A 10,566-nucleotide genomic window follows, 5' to 3' on the forward strand; every position below is an offset into this window, starting at 1 on the left:
TTTTGTGGACTGGTGCAGACTAAGGTTGATGGTGGGGTGGAAACTGTTGAAATCCTGATGGAACTCTTCAAGAGCCTCCTTCCCAACCAATGAAGCACTTGCCCAGCTTTGATGGTGTTTGGATCTTATAAGGCACCGGAGGAAGCTCAACTTGTGCTGAGTATCGTCACACAGACCAGGCAGAGCTGTGAATGACTGAGCCCAGCAGCACCAGCTGAATCTCCCTCCAGGCAGGAGGAAGTGTGCGGAAGGCTTTGGCAAGGAGAAGTCAAGTGCAGCTGGCGTTTGTGTGGCGGGGGTTGGTTGGTTTTGTTTTTGTCTAAAACTGTGACATGTGATGTTTGCTTTTCCTCCAAAGATGAGTTTTGCAAGGCCGAGTGTTGCTCAGGGAGCAAGAAGTCTTGAGTTGAACTCCCTGATGCTCCCGCCACAGAGTGTGTTTGCTGCTCTCCCTGACTTTGTGTTCCCTGCGTTTCTCTTACCAACATGCGCCAACAATGCTCAGATGCTTTGTATATTGGACAGACTTCTAAGTCCCTTAGACAAAGGCTTAATGGGCACAAAACAGACATCAAAACACTCCAGATCCACGAACTAGTTAGTCAACCTATTAATGTGGTGGACCGTTCTATTAATGACTTAAGAGTATGCATGTTACTGAAAAAAATTTTTCGCACCGCTATTTAAAAGAAAACAGCTGAGTTGTCGTTAATATTCAAATTCGGCACATTAACACATGGTTTGAACCGGGATGGGAATTTTCTGAGTCACTAAAAGGGCTCGTTTGCATACTTGGCTTAATCTAATTCTTCACCTCCCTGCCCTGCCCCCACTCCTCTACTCTCCGATTTGCTCATCTTGAACATGTTTATCTGATTTGTCCTCCTTGACTGCTGTATTTGGTTCTGTTTGCCTTACATATCGAGTCTGTTCTGGTTTGGCTGTGGTCTGAAGAAGTGGGTCTGTCCCACGAAAGCTCACCTCAGGAATTATTCTGCAATTCCTTAAAGTGCTACTTGACTGACTTTTGTTTTGACAGAGTGGTTTGTGACCTGTTCCGAGTGGGAAGTTGGTTTCTTGCTTCAGGGCTCTGAAGAAAGCTTGGAAATGACCTTGGAAAGGTGAAGTTAGGTGCAGTACTTATCAGAGCACCGGCTGATGGTGGCTTGTTGGTCTAGGGGTGGGAGAGCTCCTGGGCTCAAGTCCTTTCTTCTGCCTTTCTCTGATATCTTACCCAGACATTTGGGGGACTGCTGTCTCTTTGCATGTTTTCGCTCTGTTCATTTGCTCAGTACAATGAAGCAGCCTTTTGCTACTGGATGGCTCAGCTCAGGCATTAGTCTGTCAAGATGTGCTCCCAACATCTATGTCCCTCCTGGTCATTGGGACAGTACAACTTGGTGGCAGAAGCCGCAAATGTCCAGCTTCTGCCTCTGCCTTTTTCTGGATAACTTGGCATTTCCCCCTTTCTGGGCTACACTCCTTGAATTCACTGTCTCTCCCACAGTGACCCAGGCAGTCCTCTTTTTCCATGCCACCCCTTCAGTGGCTGTTGCAGGAATCTCTCCTTCTGGTTGTAGCTCAGCATGGACTCCACATCCAGCGCTTCTTGGCTTTTCCTTCTCAGGTTTCACTTCTCCTTCCCTGGACTGCTTCCTACAACTCCCCTTCATCTGGATGCGCTGTCTATGAACCCTCAGCCCTACAAGGGGCTGCCCTTTTCCAGCAGCCTCTGTCTTTTCAGCTTCCATCCTTGATATATAGCCCCATCTGCTCCTGCTGACAATCTCTGCTCCCAGCCTCTTCCTGCAGGTGCAGCCTGGGCAGTGATTCAGCCTTGCTGGCCACCTTTATCCTTGCAAGCCTGTGTTGGGAGGATTGGTTTGGTGCACTCTGAGGACTGAAAGTTGTGGTCTTTTCATGTGGTTTTTTGCTCTCTGTGTTTGTTCTTGACCTAGGTTCTTTTTTGTGGTCTATCTGAGCAGAAGGGGACATGCCAGACAGCTGTTCCAGGTAAGAAACCCCTCTTCCTCTACACTCTGGCCTCTCTGGGAGCCCCAAGGTTTACTCATAAATGAGTCTTTGGGGCAGGAGTCACTGCATGGACTGCTCATTCTTTCATTCTCAAGGCAAGTTCCTGACCCTGGCTGTGGGTCTGGGGTTAACCTGGTTCGTTCATGTCATGCTTTGGGGCCTTGGGCCAGTGCATGGTGCTCTGCAGCTGGGATCTGTCAGGGCCTTTTCTCTGCTGTGTTGGTCCTTTCTTCAGCCACCATTTGTGTGTTTGATGGGAACAGAAACCTGAGCCTTGCAGGCTGGGAACTGATCTCAGCTGAGGGACAGATTTCCTCAGTGCTGGCACATTTGCAGAGGAAAATTTTAAGAGTTGAAGTTCATTGCAAACATGCAGGGCAAAAACTGAATGTTCTGGAGATAGAAATGAAAATATATTTTCCTGAAGAAAACCACCTGAAATGGAGCCCCTCTTTAGCTGCAGTCAAATGCTGCACCTCTGAGCTCTGCCCCTCTTTACCAGTGGAAAATGGTGATAGTTTTGTTTCTCTGGAGAGGCAACTCTACCTTTCTCAGAAGGAATGTTCACATGACAATCTGGCTAGCCAAGGAGTGCAGGGTGCCAGTCAATGAAGAGTCACAGGTGCCCAGAAAAGATTCAAATGGCAGGTCTCAGGGTGAAGTGGACAGCATTTAGAACTCTGAAAATTTCTATCTCAGTTCAAGTCAATGTGGGACCTCCTGGTAGCACAGCGGTTACCTGGAAATCTCTCTTTGTCCAGGGTCTTGGTTTTCTTATCCACAGGTGCACCTGAGTAAGGGCTTTTTCCTCCTGCTGGCTAATTGAGTCCCACCAGAATGCCTCCCCCATTATCTCAGCTTTTTGGGAACCCCCCAGTAATTGGCCTGCATCCCCCACTGGTTCAAAGCCCTCCCCTTTCATGAAGCCAAAGGGGCCTTGCTTCTATGTTCACCTGATTTCCTCTTAGGGAGTCCACTGCTGTGGCTGAAACCCTCCTGTCTTCTCCTCCCATTGAGCCAGCCACTGTTTTACTAGCGGGACGGGGCCCCTCCAAAGCTCCACCATCTTCCCCCACCAGTGACATGACAAACCGTCTCTGGGCTTTGCTGACTGGAAAACAGTTAAGCTAGTTGTGGACTTTGTTGTCACTCCACCAGTTCCTTCTGGTCTGTCCTGTCCCCTGGTTCAGCAACCCACCCGCCTGGCCGCTCTCTTCCTCATGCAGTAGCTTAGAGCTGAAAACTCAGAAAGCAGAGCCCTGGAGGGCTTCTAATCCCACCACCTCCAAGGGAAGGAAGGGAGTGTCGGGGGGGGAAGACTCAGTCTCACATCTTGAGGAAAGGTTGCAACCCAAAGTCATTACGAAGATTTGTAGTTACTGCTGATCAACCCACACCAGCAGGAGAATGAAGTCCCACCACCCTGAACGTCTCTGAACCACTTGTGTAGAACAGCCAGACACTTAGACACTTGAATGTCACTGAAGAGGGTTTCCAGAGTTCCACAACAACCTCTGCAGAAGAGCTGGGGGCCATGATTGGCAGGGGCAGTGGTCTCCTGTGTTTCTCACTTCCCTCATTCCTAGAGCTTTGAGTCCAGCAGAACTGGGGAGGAAATGGAGATTAAAGAAAACTCCTGAAGCTGCTGTGGAGGGCAGGTGCCACTTGGCAGGGTGATCCTACTGCCCTTCCTGTGGGAGGTGTGTGGTGCAGTGCAAGCTCCTGGGGGGCTGCCTTTGTGCTTTGGGTGGCTGGGTCCAGGCAAGCCCCAGCCTCACCTTTTCCAGACCCACTCGGAAGCCTGTCCCTTATGTAGAGGCAGTGACCATAAAGCCTTCCTCTGCCACATGGACTGGAGACCCAGGGTCTGGTGGGGTGTTTTTGGACAGCAAGAATTTTGTTGGTCAGGTCAACAGAGTGGGGACAGGACAAGAACCTTGTGATGAACATCATCTCCTGGGATGGGGAAAGGCTGGCCAGGCTGTGTCCAGGGCCCAAGTCCTTCTCAGTCAGGTGAAGGAAGTAGCCAAGCAAGAGGAGGGATGGAGATGGCCAAAGCCCCTTCCCAACAGGCTGGCCAGCCTCACCACATGTGTATGCTGGAATCTCCTCCCATCAGGGCTCTAGATTGCTCCCTGCCAGCAAAGTACACGGTGGCAGGGCCATCCTTACCCAAATGCTGACTGCACAGCTGCATAGGGCACCTCAGCATTTCCCAATTCATTTCATTCATTGCAATGGGAGCTGGACACATGAGTCCCCAGTCCCAGCCCTGTGTTCCTTCTGTGCTGTGTGGGCCATGCTGCCAGGGAACAGAGAGGGCCTGGGTATGCCAGACCTGATATACAGGCTCAGAGACTCAGCCTAGACAGTCCTGTGACTCCAGCAAATCCTCCGGGGGCTGCAGGGCATTGGGTAGCAGCAGTATCCCTTGTGCAGCAGCGTAGATTGGGGGCATATCAAACTCTGGTGCAGCAATGGGCTGGTGCAGTGGGGTAAAGCAGGTTCACCTCCCACTAGCAGCAGCTCCTGGGGGCGAGGGGAAAGTGGCTCCATGCATATCGTGACATTTTGAACACACAACCCACCTCTTCCTATTGGCTGTGGTTCCCCCTTCCTGGCCAATGGGAAACACAGGGGTGATTCCTGCATATGTGATTTCCCCCTTCCCTACCTCCCCCAGGGCTGCAGGGGATGTGTTGGCCACTAAAGAGAAGAGTTGAGACTCCAAGGCCAAGAAGCAGGGCACAGAAGATCCAAAGTCTTCAGTCTTATGAAATTCCCTAATGGGGGCAGAGCCCAGTCAGCTGCTGGGTCGCAGGCTCATCCACCTCATTAAAAATGATGAAATCTGTTACTGCTTCTCAGTTTTTCCTTTCCGCAGACTTATTTTCTTACACGCGCCCAAATGGGATTTTTATATATATGAACATCACTGACATTTCTGTCAGGTCTGATCACATGAGACGGTTGTAGGGGAGCTGCTAATTTCAGGGAAGAAAAGTGGGGATCAATGTAAAAAGTTTCCTTCTTTATATTTATCCAAATTCTAAAATATCTCCAAAGATGGAGATTTTGCCCTTACCCGAGGCAATTTATTCCAGTGCTTAACTGCCCTGACAGGAAATATCTCCTAATCTCCAACCTCCCTTGCTGCAGTTCAAGGGGAATTCAATTTAACTAAAATTAAAGGGAAGGAATTTTATGATTTGTAGCTGTATTCCCAATTCGATAGATTGATTGATTGATGTTTGGTGTCTATCTATCTATCTATCTATTGGTCATTACTCTGGCCAGATCAGGGATTGTAGAACTCACTGCTCAAAGAATTAAATTTAAGCTTGAGAGAGAAATAAAACGGTGAAATGTGCAGACCTGAGCACAGAGATGTTCTGCATGTGAATTATGATACAAACTCACAAGTGTGGACTTTGGGTCCTTTCCCTTCCTGTCACTGCATTAATGTCCTCCAAACACCCCGGGGCGTGGGGCTTTCTCTCGCCCTGGGAGCCTTCCAGTGCAGACCAAGTGCCTGTCTGGTGTGCGCTTTGGTGCCACACTCCCGACTGCACCATACAGGAGGCCTGTGATCTGCAGGGGCATCGGATGAGATGATCTCTGCAAAGAGCCTGTGGCACAGAGCAGCCTCTGGTGTTCCCATGAGCAGCCGGCTAGAGCCCCAGAATGTCCCTGAGAGAGTGGGGGTGACACAGGGGTAGCAGCTCAGCCATGCAAAGGGGCTGCCAGGGGCAGGACATGAGCCCTGCTGGCCAGGGGTAGGTGTGGGAGTGACATCACAAGGGCCTTTTACAGCACCTCAGCTGATTGGTTAAAAGAAGTTGGAAGGTGATGACCTCACAGAGGGTCCCTGACACCAGCCATGTGGGACAGGCTGCAGGGCTGGGGCCATCTCAGACACCCCCGGGGCTTCCCCACAGGGAGTCTCCTTCCTCCGCTCTGCCCATGAGGCTGGAGAGGAATCAGGGTGAGGAAAATGAGCATGAGAAGGAGCCTCTTTGTCCCGTTCTCCTTCCCTCTTGACTAACTGCGCTGGACGACCGACGTTCACCTGGGGCAGGTCAGAGCCTGATCCAGCTGATGCTGAGCAAATTGAAGGCAGGGAAAACACTCGGTTAAAGTGCTGCCCTCCCCAGTGGAACTGAAGAGTGAATGAATCAGGGTCCTGCTTTCTCGTCCCATCGCTCATAGTTGTAAAGCACAACAGTCTGTGAGCCACGAATGCCCCTTTCTCTGGAGAGTCACTAACAGGCAATTTCCCACAGAAAACTCTCTGCAAATCTGTGTTCAGTCTGTATGAAAAAGAAACGTGTTCTACTGACCGCACCAGCTCTGCGCTGAGATCAATGGTGTCAGCATTCATTTGTTGTGCAGAAATTGCCGTAGGTGTGTGAGGTGTTCGGGAGATGGAGCAGCACCAGTGAGAGGCTTGGCCAAGATTCACTCCAACAGTCTGTTTTCTTTGCATCTCACCTCCTGCAGCCCAGATAACAAAGACTGGAGTCCGGCCCTTGTGAGCACTTTGACACTCACATTTGACTTTTACTCAGCTGACAGGCACTTTTGACTCTTTCTACTCTGTGATAGGCTGTATGGACCATTTGTTTTGTGGCCTGGCTAGCTCAGTTGGTAGCGCATGAGACTTTTAATCTCAGCGTCATGGGTTCAAGCCCTATGCTGAGCACTTCCTTTCTTGCACTCATGTTCTCAGCCTGCCTAACAATTCTCAAACCCTCCTGTTTGCAGCTGTCACAGACCACCTGTGTGCTGAGTCTGCACTGCCCAACCACCAGCACTGCCAGCAGTGCCGTGGGAAAAGCTGTCTGGTTGGCAGGACACTATCTGCACCAGGGGTAGGTCAGTGTCCCTCTTACTCAGGAGGGGGTGTGGGTTTTACAGCCCTGACTCACACAGTGACACTGACCTCGTTCTCTAGGCTGTGCAATGAGTCACCCCCCTTTGGGAGTAAAACTACTCCAGCCTCTGCCTGACAGGATCCAAACACCACTGAAGCCAGGCAGGCCCTGGGGTGGGCTGGCAGGAGTCAGGTGTGGGCAGATGGCAGAGCTTAGCTACAGGAGGCACCATGGCCTGGTTGGTAAAGAACCTGCCTAGTAAAGGGGAGATCCTTTGTTCAACTCCCAGTGGTACCTGCCTGCTGGCTTCAGGAACACGTGGTGTTGCCCCTCCCAGAGGACAGGACACTGGGCCAGACAGACCTTTGTCCTGACCCACAACGGACATTTGGATGCTTTACATGATGCTGACAGGCACTGACCATAGAGGTGCCTGTCTCCATTGCAGCGTGAGTGCCCTGGGGTGGCACACTGTGCTCCAAGCACCACCCAGAGTCACCACTGCCACGTGGCATGAGACGTGTGACCTGGGCTTCCCAATGTGCTGGAAGTTCCCAGCAAACCTCTGGCAAGGACCAAGGGCTGAGAGCAGAAGCCTGGCACTGCAAGCAAGGGGTTTGGGGTGAGTTTGAGGGACAAAGACACGAGGGGGATTGCCCTGGGTAGGTTCATATCCTGCCAGCTACAGAAACACTGAAGTCCTGGTGGCCACCACTTGTGTGCTGAGAAGGTTTGTTACCAAACAAAGCCCCAGGTTGTCTTGTTATTACCCTCTTGGTACTTAAATGCTCCTGTCTCACTGCACTTCTTCAAGGAGTTCCCTCACGCACCACCTGGGCTTTGGTGAGAGCCACCCTTGCACCTCTCTGCCTGGGCACATGGGGATGGGGGAACTGCGGGCGAGATGCCATGAGCAGAGACAGCAGAGTGTGGGGGAGGGAATGAGCCCTGTAGGAAATGACCCACACTGCTGAAGGGAGGGATGGGACAGACAGACAAAGGGGTGAGAACAGCGTTCCTTTTAATTTCATCTTTCCATGGGCAGAATAAATCGTATGTGCACCAAAGCATGTGCGGACGGGCACCACCAATAAAAACACTCACTGCCAGCTGTGGGAGCTCTGCTAATCAGTTGGGCAGCATTTGATTTTCTGCTCGATGGCCACTCAAGCGCTCAGCTTATCAGAAGCACTCGTGAGAAAAGAACGCTCCTGGGAGCTGCACTCTCTCATGCTCTCAGAGATGACAGCAACCCACAGAGATACGGGTGTAGCTGCACTTTGATGAGCCACTGATCCCGAGAAGCTTCCAGTGAGCTGGGACAGGTGAGCACACCTGAGAGCCGTGCTGAGGCTGCTCTCAGTTATGCAGGATCTGGGCCGATATGGAAAAGTGAGAATGTGACATTGTTGCTCCTTTTGGTTCTCCCATAATTTTATTCGGCACAGTTAGGATCTGGCCTCCTGGAGTTGCGCTGGTAGGATGGTCTCCAAAAGGGGTATGTCCCCCACTACGAGTGGGTAGGATGAAGAGGTCTTCAGGGGCGCTTCCCTTAGCTAAGACTGGCTAGACTGGGGCTGAGCTGTCCCAGCCCATCTCAGGGTGGGGATTTCTCCGGCGGGATACAGGCACAACAGAAAGTTTCTCACCAGATGGGAACTCTGACCTAAAGCCCAAGTGAATTGCAGGCAGACAAAATCTGCCGACCCTGCCCAACACAGCGCTGGAGGCTGGAATGGTGGCGGTAGGATGGGGAACAAGGGGAATACACCGAGTGACAAGGATTTGTGCAAGTAGCAAACCCAGGCAGCAGTCAGGCCCTGCTGGGTGTGCCCTGTACCTTGCTGCAGCGATAGGAGATGATTTGGACCATTTCCCAGCCACAGACATTCTGGATGGAGCCAGCTTCGCTGGATATGTTGACCATGGCCACCTTGCTGCAGCTCAGCCCTGTCTGGGGGCTTCCCTGGGCAGCCTGCTTCAGCAAGGGTAGGAAGGCCTGGGGAGAGGGGAGAGCAGAGCAGGCGTGTGGTCAGAAAAGGAACCAGAGTTCTGCTCGTGAGGCCGGGCACCAGAAGGGGGGTGGGGGTCTCTGCTCTTTGCACTGATGCCCAGCCCCCGGCCAGCCCAGAAGCAGGAGCCTCGCCCAGGAAGGTGTGCGGAGCCATGGATCCTACTCATACCCTGTAGAGGCCAACAATGATCCCCAACTCATGTCCCTGCATTAACAGTCTTCGCGCAAGGCAGATGGCGGGGGGAGGTCTGTAGCTCTCCACTGATGCCCACATGGGTCTGACCATGACCCACCTGCAGCTGTTCAGCAAGGAGGGTTTCCCCAGGCAAGGGTACCCCCGACCATGGCAGTGGACGGTCAGGTACATACCCCACACAGCACACACCTCCGTGACACGGGGCGGGGGCACCAGACACGACCGGGAGCTGCAAGTGCCCAGTGGACCCCGACCTGCAACTGCGCAGTCACAGCCCTGGGCCCTACTCAAAGGTTTCGCACAGGGAAAGCTGGTAAAGTCAGCCCCACCCCCAGGGCACAGAGATTTGCAATGGGCTGATAATAAACCAAAGGGGTTGTGTGGAGTTGCACAAGTGGGACTGAAGGGCAGAAGGAGACAGAAAGGCAAAATCTTCTTCTTCTTCTAGTTACACTGCATCAAACAATCACTCTGAAAAGCTCCAGCTGGGGCAGCACAGCCCATCCCCCATGCCGTGAGAGACAGGGGATAACTCTGCCCCAGAGCTGGGCAACTCCTTGCTCCACCCCTGGGGTGCAAACAGGGAGAAAGGAGGACGTAGGGAGCACAGAGTGAAAGTGACGGGGGGAGTCAGGCTGCGGGAGCAAGGACGGGGAGGACTCCAGGCTCTGCTGGTGGGACCCTGCCACTGGAGCTTGTGGGGAGAGAGGAGGGTAGATTGGTGGAGTCTGACCTGTACAGCGCAGCGGGAACAGGAAGTGAAAGGGGGTTTTTCGTTCCTCTCATCCTCACTATCCTAACAGCAGCAACTCCAGCTTCTGTCGGGCACAATGTCTGTGCTGGGCAATGGGAAGGGGTTGTTGTGGGCAGCCCACCAGAGTGGTTTGGCCCCACAAAAGCTCATCACTTGGTAAATTGTGTTTGGTTCTCTTTAAAGTGCCGCAGGACGGCTTTTTGGTTGAAGACACAGACTAATACAGATACCTCTTTGCCAGAACCACACCTTGAATGCAGGGGGCACCATGGCTTAGCTGGCTAAAGCCCCTGTCTCGTAAACAGGAGATCCTGGGTTCAACTCCCAGTGGTGCCTCGTTGGATGTCTTGGATGATGTTTTCCTACATCTGTCTGGGGAACCCAAGAGCCCTCCCTTGGCAATCCCAGTCATTCCTGGGGAGGGCAAAGGCTGCTGGGAGAGGAGCATTGGGAAGAATCCAGTCACAGACCAGAGCTCAGGCGAAGGCAGCTGGAACTGCTGGTGGGAAGGTGGCTCCTCTGGCTGCAAAAACAGAGGCTGATCCTCCCAGCCCTGTGGCTCTCTGGAGCTGCCTCTGCACAGCAGGTGACAGTGTAACCTCCCCAGGTGGGGCCTCCCTTTGTTTGTCACTGACAAACCCCAAATGAGTTAGGAGAAAAGTCCCAGAGGCCCTGTGGCTCCCCTGGTCATGGA

General features: G+C 52.5%; 2 non-coding genes across 2 annotated transcripts; both read left to right on the forward strand.

Annotated features, from left to right (window-relative positions):
* Positions 1-6,663: 6,663 nt before the first annotated feature.
* On the forward strand, positions 6,664-6,736 carry TRNAK-UUU (transfer RNA lysine (anticodon UUU)). The gene has a single exon. It is a non-coding gene; the product is annotated as a tRNA-Lys (tRNA).
* A 3,398-nt stretch (positions 6,737-10,134) lies between these two features.
* TRNAT-CGU (transfer RNA threonine (anticodon CGU)) lies at positions 10,135-10,208 on the forward strand. The gene has a single exon. It is a non-coding gene; the product is annotated as a tRNA-Thr (tRNA).
* The last annotated feature ends 358 nt before the right edge of the window (positions 10,209-10,566 follow it).

This window comes from Carettochelys insculpta, chromosome 33 (assembly GCF_033958435.1).
Source record: "Carettochelys insculpta isolate YL-2023 chromosome 33, ASM3395843v1, whole genome shotgun sequence".
In the NCBI taxonomy this organism is placed as follows: domain Eukaryota; kingdom Metazoa; phylum Chordata; order Testudines; family Carettochelyidae; genus Carettochelys; species Carettochelys insculpta.